The 14,806-nt window shown below is 41.2% G+C and overlaps 1 protein-coding gene across 1 annotated transcript in view; it reads left to right on the forward strand.

Moving 5' to 3' along the window:
* The window catches only part of RBMS3 (RNA binding motif single stranded interacting protein 3), a gene marked incomplete at its 5' end in the record, with an annotated part of 630,487 nt that overhangs the window by 579,659 nt on the left and 36,022 nt on the right, over window positions 1-14,806 (forward strand). The gene's annotated exons all lie outside the window — the stretch shown is intronic.

Consider the following 14,806-nt stretch of genomic DNA (forward strand, 5'->3'; position numbering starts at 1 on the left):
AGGAAGGATCTACTGCTGGCACTTGCTGCCCCCTTGTTGCTCCTCTCCTTTCCGTAGTTGCTGTCCCCCCTGGTGCTAGATGGAGATGTGCTTTTGGTTTCCATTCCGCAGGTAGGGACAGTTGCAGAGGATGTCACTGCAGGACGACTGGCCAGCAGAAATGGGCACAGATCTCCTTTGGGCCTCCCAAACCCCCTTCCCTGGAGCACCATGAAGAATCACTTTCTGTTAGAGATGACGTGCTGCACAGCTTGGGAGAAACTTTGAATGTAGCAGAGCAGTGGTGAGGACCAGCTGTGTAATGTGACTTGTGTGATGCTGGGACAGCATTGGARCTAGTGTGGCATTGAAGTAAGAATTAAAGAGACTGGCACAACCTCTTAAAATTGTAAATATGAACTTCYGACCCTGAAGGTGTGAGTCAAGGTATACACTATTGACAAAATGGCCTTATATCTGTTTGAGAATATGTATGATTTTTTTTTGTTTGGTTTGGTTTTTTATATAATTGGTGATTGGTMGTGTGAGAATTAAAGTGTAAAATGCAAAGATAATTAAGGGATTTTTTTAAGTATGATATTCTTATGTGGTTTTGTCCTAGAGAATTCCACCATTAGAAACAAATTTTAAATGGAAATCATACATAGTTTTTCTCTTACAAGTGCATGCTGTAGGTGTGTGTATATATAGGATGCATCATCTTTGCTGAAGCTCCTTTTTGATCTGAGTCTTCCCTTCCTCACACTGGTTTCAGATATATTGTGTGACCTTGGAGAGAATAYCTTTCTTCTCAGCCTCAGTTTCTCATTTGTCTTTTATTTATCCCATCTATTTAGATTATAAAACTGTCACACCTCTAAATAGCTCTTACGGTATGTTTGTGAAAGGCTTGGTGGAACAAGGACCCGTCTGGACGGATGTTTCTAAACACGTCTTCAAAAGGATCTATTAATATTTAACAAAAAACTCCTTAAACATTGCAATAAGCCTGTCCTTGTGCCAGRGAGAGACATTGGGTCGATTTTCATCGTCATATTTGAAGAGTTAACTTTGCTTAAGAAAACTGAGTACTTAGATGTAAAACAGTGAGACTGTCGAGAATCACAGGTGCAGCAGTAAGTTGATGAAGCAGACACTGGCACCTGTCTAATACTTGGAACAAAAGAGCTTCCATAAATTACCTTTGTATTATCCAAGCAATTTACATAAGTAGGAGGAATTAGCTAATCTATATATTACTTATAATTACATCATTATTTATCTAGTGCAAAATTCTAGGAGCTGTGCGCAGAATTCTGATAAYGTGGGTCTTTAAGGAGGCAGTTTTGAAGGTTCCCACTATGTTCCGGAAATGTGCTTCCAAATCCCTTCCAAAATTTGATTAAATTAAATTTGACTTAGTGTTTTTGTTTGGTTGCTTTTTTATTTCATTTTTATTTTGTCTCTTGCTAAGGTTATTGGGAAGCTTGTTCTGGGACACGTTTGCTCTGAGGCTCAGAACTGCATTTTCATTTTCCAGCCTAACAGTACACATGATCACTTTACATCCATCTGGTTTTGGTCTAGCACTCACCCATAGCTGAGTGTCTCCTCTCCTCTCTGGATGTTTAGCACGTTATTTTATAGAGAAGAAATCTTTCCTACATCTTTGTTTGCTAGGCTAACTGTGATAAAATCACTACTCTTTTGCAGGAATGTAGGGCTTGGAAACCTCTGGCTGCCACAGTGACCCTTCTTTGCATCTCTTTGACTTTTAAATCACTTTTTCTTCTGGGACAGCTGATCAGCACCACATAGGGTTCCTAGTGCTCACAGCATTCCAAAATTCTGTACAATGGTATTAACACTTCTCTTGCTGAGAATATATTATGTGTTGCTTTGGGAAATAATGGATTTTTTTTGTCTTCTTTTTTTTTTTTTTTTTTTCTTTTTCCTGTGCATATAACCTCAGTAGCAGCCATCCTGTGATTTGCTGATATACATAACTCTGTCCTTCCTGCAGTTTTCTAACCAAGGAAGTCCTATATTATAGACAAAAGCATTTATTAGCCTAATTAACTGCCTGATTGTAYGCCTTGGTCTGTTTAATCCAGTTCTTCCTATATGATAGTTTAGTTATCTACTATATAGATAGTTTTGTGACAGTGCCGCACAACCTCCTTATTTCGCAGAATTTTACTGTTCAAGGGTATTATTTCATAAGTATTTGATGAGAACAATGTTCAGAATGATTTTCTGCAGTTCTGCCCCCTTTTCCTCCCACCTCCTTTCTCACCCCTCCTCCAGCCCCGTTCATAGCAGTATAGCTTGTCCTTTAGGAAAGGTGTTGTCATTTTCCCCCCTTAGTTCTTTACCACCCSCCGTGATTTAGTAAATTCTGGCATAAAATCACCTAAAATACATTATTGCCCTTCAGAGAGCTTAGATCTGCTGCATGTCCTTTCTTTAGAAAAAAAGCCTTTGGTTTTAAAAATGAGGTTAGTTATCTCTAGTTTATCAATTTTTCTGTCCTTATTAATATCCCTTTAGTCCTGACCACTGGACTTGTGATTGCATGTGCTGGTTCTTCCCACAGAGATTCTGTGATAGAGATGAGCCAGTTTGGATTTTTAATTGCCCTTTCCCCCACACCTTGAGCCCACTGATTGTGTTGGGGTTTCCATCTCTTTTAACTATATTTATTTCTCTGCACAAAATCCTACTCCCTGAAAGATGCCGTTGCCACTACTGCTGCATGGTTTATGCAGGAAGTGGAGGCAGTGCCCTGTCTCCATACTGGGGCTTTCTCTGGATTACCTTTAATCTCTTCCCATCTTCCTGCACAGGGTGTCCACCTCTGGGTTCAGCCCTTGCTCTCTATTTAGAGCGATTGGAGGAATTGTTTGAGATTTGAAGCATATTTTGTTAGCTTTTTATTTGMAAACTCTGTCTCAATGTTTAGCCTATCTTGCGTCTGTTCTTTGATGCAGCGTTTGTCCTCTTTCCCTCCTCCTGTGTTGTTTTTTCCTGCTACACTGAGGTGTTTAAGTAGCTGACCAATTAACACCTCTTTAGTTGTAACTGCTGAGGTAATAACATTTATTGTTAAATTATTTTTGTTGAGAAAATAAGAGTTTCTTATATCAATGTGTACTGTGACTTGAAAAACTGGAAGATAGAGACTTCTAAGATATCATATCCTAAGTAATATTTTATTACGGGATGGCATTGATCTTTTTAATTTTTTACAATGTTTGGTTTTCAGTTCAAATGTCTTTTTTGAAAAAGAGTGTGTTATTGTTCTAAGCTTTGCAGTACAGGGACAAATCTAGATCAGACCACACTGATCTAGTGTGCATCTTCTCTAAGCTCATTCCAGTCCCATGGAAGTTTAAAGGGGTCACAGTTTTCAGTTTGAAGCTCGTAGCCTGGTTTTCCTATCAAACTGGAGTGAGTTAGGAATAAGCACATTCTAARTCCCTGCAGTCAACAAAGGGTCAAAAAGCTTCTCGTCATGAATCAGAGGTGTCTGCAGCATTGCTGAGAGTATGGTTTCAACCTCTTTCTCTTACAATCTGATTGCAAAAACAAATAGTGAAATGTAATAGTATAAACATTGAACATTCTTTGACTGTTCCATAGTGGGCTGATGAAAAAACGAGTTGTGTAACCCAATGACAGATCAACAGAGGCGAAAGAATTTCGCAAGAGTGCTGAGTTGTTACTTAGTGAAACCACCGAAAGATTATTTGTGGGACTACCTGCCAAAGAGAAGGGCACTTCAAGTTGGGTCRGCTTCCTTATCAAGTGGCTTGTTGTTGAAAGGAAATTGGAAATTAGGGGTTGAAATACCACTCCTTCTAACTCTAGTTCAAAAGCAATTTATTATTCCTTATTTAGACTACAGCCTTACACTTACCTCTATAAAAAATATTCACTGAACAGCTTTCCCACTCTGTGCTTTTTACATAAATTACCCAGGAGTTTCTGCAATGCCCTCGAGAATCCTCATCTCTTAACACCACAAATCCTTGGGGTAGCCCCTCACCATTGTGTTTTTCCAGGCTAGTAATTGGATGGAAATTATCTCTTCTCTGCATGTAGTTCATCACCCGCATCTCCCAAAACAGGGAGAAAATTGGGTTCTCCATTACCAGATGTCTTGGAGTTCCTCATTACCAGATGTCTACTTCTGCCTCCAAAAGAGCTGTATAAGTCAAACTTAGACACGTGTGGARTCCTCGTCCAAAGCTTGGTTTGGGATTATTCAGGCTATTCCTTYAGCTCCGAGCCGTGGGTCACGGAGCTGACACTCTGCTCCCCCTGTCCGAGGTGGGACAAGCGACTTGCAGATGATTCACGCAGCGAACGGGCTGCCTTCAAACAGCCTTTGTACTTTTCCAGCACGGCAATCTGCAAGTCATTACGCACCCGCCTTGGCCCAATCGCACAGGATGTGAGGCTGTGTCAGCTCCCAGCACGATAGCCTTCCTCTTCAGTACGATCAATAAAAAAAAAAAAAAACCTCCCGTTTTCAGCTTTTAGAAATTACCAGCCCACCAGTAGCCGGGAGGGTGGGCGTCACTTTTGCAGATGTCCCGCATGTGATGGGGCTGAGGCTGGGGCACGTTCCCTCCTGGCAGGTAGGGSCAAGAGACCCACCGGTGTGAAGCTGCCTTGTTCACCCTGCTGCGATTGCTCCTGGCTGAGCTGGGTTTCCATCGGTCCAGGAGGGCTGGCAGGGTTTTGGGGAAGAGCATGGCTGCACGCTTGCCGCATCCCTGCCATTCCTCCCCTGTGACAGGCCAGAGCATTTCTGCAGCAAGGCAAGGGATGCTGCAGGAATATTTATTTTAAAAGTGGATAATGTTTTCTGGGGAAAGAGCATCAACTGGTGTTCTCCTTGTGCCCTGGTTGGCCGAGAAGGCCAGCAAGATCCTGGGGTGCATTAAGAAGAGCCTCTCTAGCAGGTTGATTCTATGATTCCCACCTCAGGCAGAAAAGGGAGCACATGGATAACAAGACATTGAAGGGGAAGGCTCCTGCATTTCCTTGTCTTTGTGCTGCCTGCTGCAGGCAGGAATGCCCAAGTTACACAGCTTCAGCCTCCTCTGTGCCTGATTTTATAGTGTTTCTGCTTAACTCTTCACAGTTATTTGCCRTCCTGGTCCCATTGATTTTAATGGGAGGTGAGTGCAGGCCCAATTTTAGGCAGCTGCTTAGCACAGCAGGCTGCCAGGGAAGAAAATGATCCTAGAAATATGGCCTTGGTGCTGCGACTGTTACTGAGAGGGAAATGGAGCTCAGTGCTGCACTTGTCAAATGGCAAATCCTCTTTTACCTATACCAGTGTCCATGCTATTTGTAACTGCCACTTTCCTTGAGTATCCTTGCACTTATCCTTTGGGCAACAATGGTCAATTTTGGGTACAGCACTGAGAACTTTTACTGGGGCTGAATTGGTGTTGTGCATGTCTTTGAAAATCTGGGTTTTCTACTGCAGTGATCAGTAGCTGCAGATGTTTCCATGGGAATAATATATAAATAGGTCAATGTATATAACTGTCACCTCTTCATGAAAGAGAGAGGTGCTTTTGCCAGAAGCTCCCTGAACTSACCATAAAGCTTTGACAGGAGAGCTTGAGAAAGTTGGGGTACCGTAACCTAAGAGAGCTGCTTAGCACAGAAGCTATAGACATCATAGAATCATAGAATCAYAGAATGCCGAAGGTTGGAAGGGACCTCAGAGGTCATCGAGTCCAACCCCYCTGCTCACGCAGGGTCACCTAGAGCACGTGGCGACATCCATCAGTCTTGATTTGCCGTTCTTCCTAGACTTCCACTTCCCATTCAAATCTGCCTTCAGTTAAAAAACAGTGACATGGGCCGTGGACATTGACAATGTATGGACTATACCGTAACTCTTGTAGGGCTGTAGTAACTAGCCATGATCTTTAGTTGAAAAGACTTGCAGTATCCTGAGAGAAACAGGCATGTACATCACTGTAGCAGCTGTCTCTTTTATGATATCTGCATCTCTCCTCAAAATACTGGTGTATTTGTAGCCTCTTTGAGCTGCTTTTCATCACTTTTAACAGACAAGTGAAAGAATAAATTGAAGGAGCATGCAGTGACTACTGTTGTGTCATATGAAGCATGAGATCAATTGCCCCTTGTGCTTTCATTTCATCTTCTTGGCCAGCCAGGGACAGCGTGGACACTGGTATTATGCGTGGACACTGGTATTATGCCATGTTTATTCTTTCCCTCACAGAAGAAAGAGCAATGTTAACTCTTTTGTGCTGGTAAAATTCTTGTGATAAATAAAAGTGAGGGAACTCTTTGAAGTTAATAATTCCAGTATCCACTGTAAGTCCTAGGCACGTCACAGGCATTGCTTTTGTATGTTATATGTTCTAAAAGGACAATAGTTTTGCAYAAATGTGATGGTTTCCCTCTGAGAAGTATTTTCTCCAATTCAAAGACTACTATCTATCATTATGACATGTTCCAAAGTGGGAGCCCAAGACAAGCAAGCAAAGCAATAGCAGAATAGTCGGAAGGTCAGAATATGTGGCAGGAAAAGACTTCAAAGTCTCTAACAAGTCTTCTGAAAGGCACCTTTTTTTGCCCTAGATATCATCTATTAATTAGTTACTGTGAAGTCAGTGCAGATTAATGTGAATTTGTTTCGCTTCACTCTGGACAGGTTCACTTTCCCAACCTCCAACTCAGGAAATATAGTTAATGTCATGGGTTGAAGCAAGTGTTGAGTCTTTTTGCTGTGCCCTGGTTAGACCTTGAGGCAAAAGAGGTAGACCTGGATGGCAAGTTTGAAGCAAGCGTGCCTGAGGAGAACTGAAAAGATGAATCATCAGCTCTAAACTACAGGGCAGTTACCAGCAAATTWTAAAATAATCCTCTGCAGAGTGAAGGGACTTGGAGGGGAACTTCCTGAAACTGATCGGCTACAGATGTTTCCACAGGAACAGATCAATGTATCTGAATCCGATCTAGTGGTTGATATAAGACTCTAGCTTCCCTGAAGGCTTTCAAAGGTTTTTGAAATGTTTCTGAACTATTCAAGYAATTGGTGTTGTGCAGTATTAAAAATCCTGCCAAGCTGTCTGATTAAGTGCAGCCACAATTGCTTCTCAACCCTGAAACGAACTACTTGCTTTGACATTTTTTGAACCCTCTTTCACAGGTAGATAATTCAAGCTCCACAAGGAATTTTGGTCATCTAGTTTYTCAGGTCAGTGAATACGAAACTGACTCATTTCCTCTTAATGGATGACTTGATTAAGTGGTTTGAAAGTAATTAGCAAASCCGGTGGATCTGATATTGAGGTATCTGATCAGCATCTTATAAYGAACTACTTGTTTCCTGTGACAGGAGAGTGACAGTAGAGGTGATAGCTGGTCAAAAATTTAGAGGACGTGTTGCTCCTTCTAAGGAAACTAATCAAGGAATGGTTACACCATCCTGGACACTTTTTGCCTTCTGATGGAGTGATCCCAGGTGATTTGATTTCAAGCCGTTTTCAGAAAGGCTCTTCGATGTGAGCACTGGATGCTATTTGGTCACTTTCAAGAAAGCAATAATTGACATCTTACCGAAGCAGACTATTTTTTATCCACTAATACACTTTAATCTGGGTGCACAGCTATTAATGGGATATGCTTCCACTCTAGAGCAATTCAAATTGATTTTGTTTCTCCTTCAGAAATATATTACCGCAGAACCACAGTATATAAAAGTGCTCAGTGTGTTGAGATGGACTGGCCTCACGGTATATGCAGCTCCTAATGGGAGCTCAGTACATTTAGGGAAGAAGTAGTGATTGATTGCCTGGTGYTCGAGCTAATTGATATAGCACCGAGTGAGTCAGAAGCTCTCAGCTCCATCAAAATCACAAAATCATGACACTGCTCCAGTGCCTCTCAATACTGACTAGGTAGTTGCTATGCTAAAAGCAGTAAGTTGTAGAGGAGACTTCCAGAGCCGAGTGAATCTTCCTTCAGCATCAGTTACATTCTTTYCAGAAAGGCTTCCTGCCTCGAGTAGCATTACTCCTCCGCTGGAAATTTTTTAAAAGGATGTTCTCAGGTCTGTTTATTTTTTATGGGCTTGGATGCGGTCACTGAGATCCTGTGAGATCAGAAGAATGGAATGAAAGTGGCCACAGATGACACTTGAGCTATTTCCACAGCTGGATGCACACCAGCCAGAGGAGGCGGTCCTTTGCAGATGAATTGGTTCGTTGAAGTACATGATGCAAAACATCTGTTACAATGAGAACAAACAACAACAATGTGCCTTTGAAGACTGCGATGTGTTGGGAGCTGCTCACGAGGGTGCTGAATGAGGCGGTCGTCAGCAAGGAAACATTTTCAGGCTTGCCCTTGCGTGAACTAAAGCAAAACTACCCCRTTAAGAATATCTAAATTTAATCAAGCAAAAGACCCACTTTTCCCAAATGCTGTTACTCTAATTCCTGATACGGCAAAGGGGAGGGAGGCAGCGCTTTGGTACCAAATGTTTTTTATACCCTAAACCACTTTTAATACAATGGTATAATTCCAGCTGAGTGGCTGTAAAAACTTAGAAGCTGCATTGGTGCAATAACTGTTTTTCTGTCACTCGTTCCCTGCACTGCTTTATTACCAGCTGTCTTGGAGTGCAATAGACATTTTTCATTGTCAGTGCCACCTGACGGCAAACAAAACCTTCAAAATGTTTTTGCTCTGAGGACTAGCTCACAGCTCCTAGCCAGGTGGAGACCTTTCACATCACCTTAATGAGCAAGAGAAGTGATCCAAACTTTCCCACAGAATTCTGCTCTTGAGAGGTAATTACTTTTGCCTGGCTTTTTTTATTTTTTCTCTCTGCATTGATAAGAAAGTAAGAATACTGCGTATTTCTGAAYTAAACAAACACTAAATGCATAAAGGCAGAGTTGGAGAGATCAATCAAAGCCAAGTGTTTAATGGTTACTATAGGTCAATCTTACCTTTTAGGCAGCTTAAAGCAAAGATGATACTTCTAACACAGTATTTTTGCCATATTAAATGTGATTTGGAGGCAGTTATATGCAGAAGCACTCATTTCATCTTTTTCTAAAGCAAATATATAAGCTCGTACACAGGTTTGATAGTATGTAGGATATGGTTCCAATCTTAGTAGCAAAAGACCATCCTACCCAAGCATGTGCCCAAGCAGGATTTGTCCCAAATCTGTGGGGTGTGCATATAACATGGCCAATAACACTAAAAGAAACAAAAGGAAGTTAATCCTTTGGATCAAGTAGTAGGGATATGTGATTTTGGACATGGGACTCCCGYTGAGGGCCACCTTGCCTGCACAACAACAGGAGATCCCAGTGCATTTGTTGATCTCTTAAAAAGACATAACTGAGATCATCAAATGCATTGGCTTCTCCTGTTTGCAGTGGGTCCAACGGGAGAATCTGTCACTGTACGTGAGTGGTGGGTGTAAGGAGAGGTGAGAAGCTGCTGAGGAAGCAGGAGTTTAACAAGTTTTTTGTTTAGTTCAATTGCGTCTAGTCTATGCTTTCTTGACAAGCAGGGTGTCTGATTGTATATGTAGTCATAGTTTATTATAGCTGTACAAGACAATTATGTTAATCTTACTTTTATTTCCTAATATTCTTTGATCTCGTACACATCAAAGATGTAAAATTTTAGCCTTGTTGGTAATTAACTAGAAAGCAAATATGTTGTCTGTCAGTACAGAGGATACAAAGCACAAGAAATTGTCCTGGGGGAGTCTAGATTCTAGTCTAATACTTTTTTTTTTTTCTCCTCATCAGATTTTTATTTCCCTTTCATCAGTTGCCTCAGCCATTAAATAAATGTACTGGAAGTAAACTTCACCACTGTGGCATTCATTCAGCTTTTTAAACTGTCTAGTCGCTCAGTGTGGATCCTTAACTGTGGAAAAGCACTGTGGTACATCAAATAAAAATGTACATCAGTGTTGCCCAAACCTGCAACAACCCCTTGCAGTCTGTATCGACAAAGGTTTTGTGCTTGCCTGCTGTTAGTTTTAAGCAGACTAGGGTTAATGCTGTGCACAGTTTGGATTCAGTTCACCCTTTGTAGTCCCAAGACTTTGTTTCCTAACTTGTGATTAGCACTTTGTTCAAGAGCAGCAAATGAGTATATGCTAAATTATTCGGATCTGCAGTTGCTCTTCAAAGCCATCCTTCTAGAAGGAGAAAACACACAGGGATTATCTTACAATTTCTGCCCTGAATCTCTGCATCAGTACTTCATGCCTACAGCTGGTGGATTTATACATTGCAATTTATTCYGTGGATTGACCCCTTCCCTCCCCCCGCTTTATTTTTGTTCATGAATTGCAAAGAGATCATTATCTTCATAAGTTTGTTTACTGTCCAAAACTTTTCTATGAATAATTTATGGCAACATATCAGCCTAAAGATGGTTCTCAGTGAGCATAACAAGTATTTATTAGATGGTTTCATACTGGAAGTTGTTATTAGACCTGTCACCTTCTTGTTCCCAGGTTGGTTGTCCTTATCTTTATTAATTACTCCAGCATCTAGACAAGATGATTGTCTTGACATAAAATAAAGTTCCATTTCTTGATTAAGTAAGTGTGCAAGCAGCCATCGACTGCTTGTGCGGTAAGTGCTGCAGAAGTTAGAAATAACAAAAAGTTTAAAATGGGGTGTTTGGAAGAAAAGAATCTCTGAATCGCAGTCTGAATCTGAAAATAAGATCAAAATCATCTCCACATGGGATAATTAATGACAATCTGTCTGTGCTTTTTCTGTTGTTGTTCGTGTAAAAAAAAAAAAAAAAAAAAAAAAAAAAAAAAAAACCTACCGAATACCTGCATAGTAATGTACAGTCTGCTTCCATCTCAGAGGATTAAAACAGTGCGCAATCCTGGTGGCATTCAAGTTGGTGACAAAACTCTAATTGATTTCAGTGGGGCTAGGATTTCAGGCTAAATTTATCAGGTTTGCTAAACTAACTTCTGCATGTTGTTGTGACTGTTGTATTAGGGAGCTTTTAGCTGTTGGAATTGCATAATGGCTTCTGCTAAAAAGATGTCTTGTTCTGATTCTTTGCTTCAAGCATATGAATTTATATATTACTTTACTGYGTTTATAATCATGTAGAGTGAAACAGACCTAAACCACTGCAAAATAGTGTCTKTCTTGACATATTCCTTCGTGACTTCAATTCCTAGATAGTAGAAATGCTACAAGAAAACCATTTCATGTACTCTTTAGTCCCATAAATGGATTTTCTGGATGCCTGGAAAAGCCACTGCATAATAGAAATATGGCTGCCAAGATGCTGATCTCTCTTTGGGTTCATCCACTCATCTGTTTTTAGTTATATTGTGTCTATTGATCTCTAAGACAAGACAAAGGTTTGTTTTGCTTTGGGAGGAAGGGAGCTCAAGTGGGATGAAGATTCACAACCATATAGTGCACAGCAGCCAGTCCTTGAGTCCCCTTGAGTCTGGTATTAATTGCAGCACTCTTCTGTTCACACAGTTCTCAAGAAAAGACGCAGGGACTATTACCCCTTTGTCTGTCACCTTGTTCCTATTTATTTTTCTTTGGAGGTTCCTTCTTTCCTAGTGCTCTGAGGCTACCACTTGCCTCTGGCTAGGACTAGCAAGCCTATTGGATACATAGTGCTCTGTGAATAATGGAAATTTTGCTTTGTYGGTACAATCAGAAAATATTTCTAAAATTTATCCTGAAGATAATGTGCAGAGGGAGGGAAAAGTGACAGGGAAAAAAAWTGTGAAAATATCGTTTTGACTCAACTTCAGGAGAAAACTGAGTGAGTATTTGCACACTGCCCGTCTAGCTTTTTCTTTTCTCTTAGCTTACACTATGACTTGTTCTTCCAAAACACAAAGGTCTTCCCACCTTCATGGAACAGATTTAACCCTGACCTCGTGGCAGCCTCAGCTCTCCAATCTGTGCAGCCCAGGACGGTGGATCATTGTGCTCAGGTGTAACATGTTCCCCATAGTACCCCGATACATTCCTCTCCATAGTGGGCAACCAGGTTACTTTTCTGGCAGCCAAGCAAGGTGATCCACATCGTACATGCCGTTGTCCTAGCAGTGCTTTAGCAGSGTGGTAGATGATTCTTTGTCAGCCACCTGGTCACCTGGAAGATCGACTGAGRGTAAATGCAGGGATTGGAAAGGGACCTTGATAATTCTTGAACTGCTCTTTTTTGGCTAGTCTGTAGGAACTATGAACYTGATGTTGACAACAACAGTAGTTTGGTTTCTGGAGGCCACAGACAGTAAGACACTTATTTTTATTGAAGAAGGAAGAGCACCTCTATAATATTCAGATAGCTGGAAAAACAAACAAACAAAAACAAGAAAAGCAGCCCAGAGGGTGTCTCTGATTTCAACCTAAACTTCCACTTCTCAGCCTGTGTGTGGAGAATAGCAAATTTTTACTGTGTAACAGAGTGGAGAACTTGAGCATATGTCAGGGTCTGAATGCTGTGAATGTACATGCACTTGCACATAATGGCTTTAGGAAATGGTGATGCACCAAGAAACTATTATAAATTAAAACTTTCTTTATAGGTAGACTAGCAGGAATGGACAAACATATATCAGGAAACTCACCTCTTTTTCTCCAATAAATGCATTTACATTAGAAGCCTGAAGTAGCAGACTCAGACATGTTATGCCCCTGTTGCTTTGGCTACTCTCTTCGAATGTGAGCCCTTTGTTTTATGAACAAAGGGCTACAGTTCAGCAGGTAGCCTGCTTTTGAGATATGCTGAAGTCTTCTCATTTATCTGTTTCTGGGAAGAAAAACAGCAACAACAAAGAAGTTTGTTTTTGGAGAGGTTCAAAGGGATCGTAATGTAATATAGCAGTGATGCAAATGGCGAGGGGTTGCCAGCTGTCAGTGTAGAAAGAAAGCGTGTGGTCATCTGGGGTGCTGAAGTACTTTGTTACTGCTTTCCAGCTTCATGGAACCAGCATCAACCAATTTCCCTGAAACTGGAAGTGGGAGGGGATGGAGGTGGGCCATTCAGCGGTGTAGGAAAAAAAAAAAAGACTTTTGGTAGATGAATCATCACCAGCTAATGACTCTTTGATAAAACAAGGTGCTCTGAAAGATCATAGTAGCTGTGGTGAAGCCTGTCCTTCATAGACTGGAACAGCAGAAGCTCTGCTGGCTTCTCGTCTTTGTCCCATCGCTGCTCTTCACCTCGGAGCCAGAGGAACCAAGGTGAGGGGAAAGAGGGAAAAGAGAAAATCCTCTCCCCCAGTGCAGTGCTTGGGCCATCAGCAGTTGCAGGAAGGTGCTGTAGTGGTGGAGAGCATCTCTCTGTGGGTGGCTGATACCTGGACATAATTGAACAGTTGTAGCTTTGTAATGACTTTCAGTCCCAGCAAACTCCAGCAACGACTGAAGCCAGTGACCTGGGACTGAGACTCCCTATTTTATTACCACTCTTCTGAGCCATTCTGTCCCCCTTGGCCCCCATGTATTTTCAACATATTTAACACRTTACAGCTGTGCGCCCTGCTATACAATAGTTTAGAGGGCTGCCAGCATATCCAGTATGAACTCATGTTTTAAGGATAATAACTCAGCTGTAAAAATGCGCTCCAGGCTGAAACTTTGTGAGGAGGATCTCAGCCCAAGAGTGACTTTATCTGGACACAAGACGGGGAAAAATATATCAATTTAGTCAGTCTTAATCAGTGCAGATGTATTAAAAAGAAAACAAGTAATCCTTGCAGGATCAGTTCTCTGCTTTTTCTTCTCTTTAACATAATAACAGTGAAAATCCACACTTTCTTGAACTTGTGTCTTTTTTTTTTTATAACTTAGTTAGACAGCTTGCATAATGAAGTTTTAGTCAAAAGATCARTTTTAAACTGCTTTTCCTCAATATTTTCCCCTACTGTTAAAACCTAAAAATAAGGCACGGAGGAGRTTATGCCAAACAAAGACATGTTCTGTTATTTACTTTGAATCTATTTAGTATCAATTAATCAGTGAAATGATGCCTCTTATTGTTCATTTGAGCTGAATTATCTGTTCCAAACTACCTGTTCACTTCAGGCGTCTAACAGTGGTGACCCATGCTATAACTCYCCTCTGAACATTTGTGGACTTGGGAAAGTTCAGATGTAGATCCAAATCCATGTCAGACCCCCCATAACAGGCCAGTCCCTTGCCCTGAAAATATCACAAAGTCTGTGTATCAGCTGGAGCTTGTTGATAGAAGCAAGACTTTTAAATGTCATGCACTATTGTAACATGCAGGCTGATTTCACTGGAAATACCTTCAAGCAAGAACKTAAAATAACACCTTTTGCCTAGAATATATGTTCATCCTCTGTAGAGTCCCGTTTTCTGACTTATGACACAAAAATGAGGGCTCGAATTTTCCTTTACATTAGCTGTACCTTGCCGATTTAAATGTGGTTGCCCTTGAATTACATGCTCTGCGTGTTTGCAGTCTGCTGCATTCATTGGGTCTCATTCATCAGGGATAGGATTTTTAAGTTAGGACACTTTYGCAGCCACTGTTTCTCCAGATTGTGCCTGTATTTTCTGCTGTTCGAATCAAGAGAAAKCTGCATAGGTACCACTGAGAGTATCAGCTGAGGACAGTGGAGTAGTCCGAGCCCAACACACGCAACGTGTTCATGACCATGGACTTGTACAGAGTTGAGGCAATGCTCAGACTATGTGAGTTAGGTACAGGCAGCAACTGGACTGGTTATGTAACCCAAACAAAGCAGCTAAAATTCATAAAA

The sequence above is a fragment of the Nothoprocta perdicaria genome, unplaced genomic scaffold (genome assembly GCF_003342845.1).
Source record: "Nothoprocta perdicaria isolate Ctin4 unplaced genomic scaffold, notPer1 scaffold_40, whole genome shotgun sequence".
NCBI classification, from domain to species: domain Eukaryota; kingdom Metazoa; phylum Chordata; class Aves; order Tinamiformes; family Tinamidae; genus Nothoprocta; species Nothoprocta perdicaria.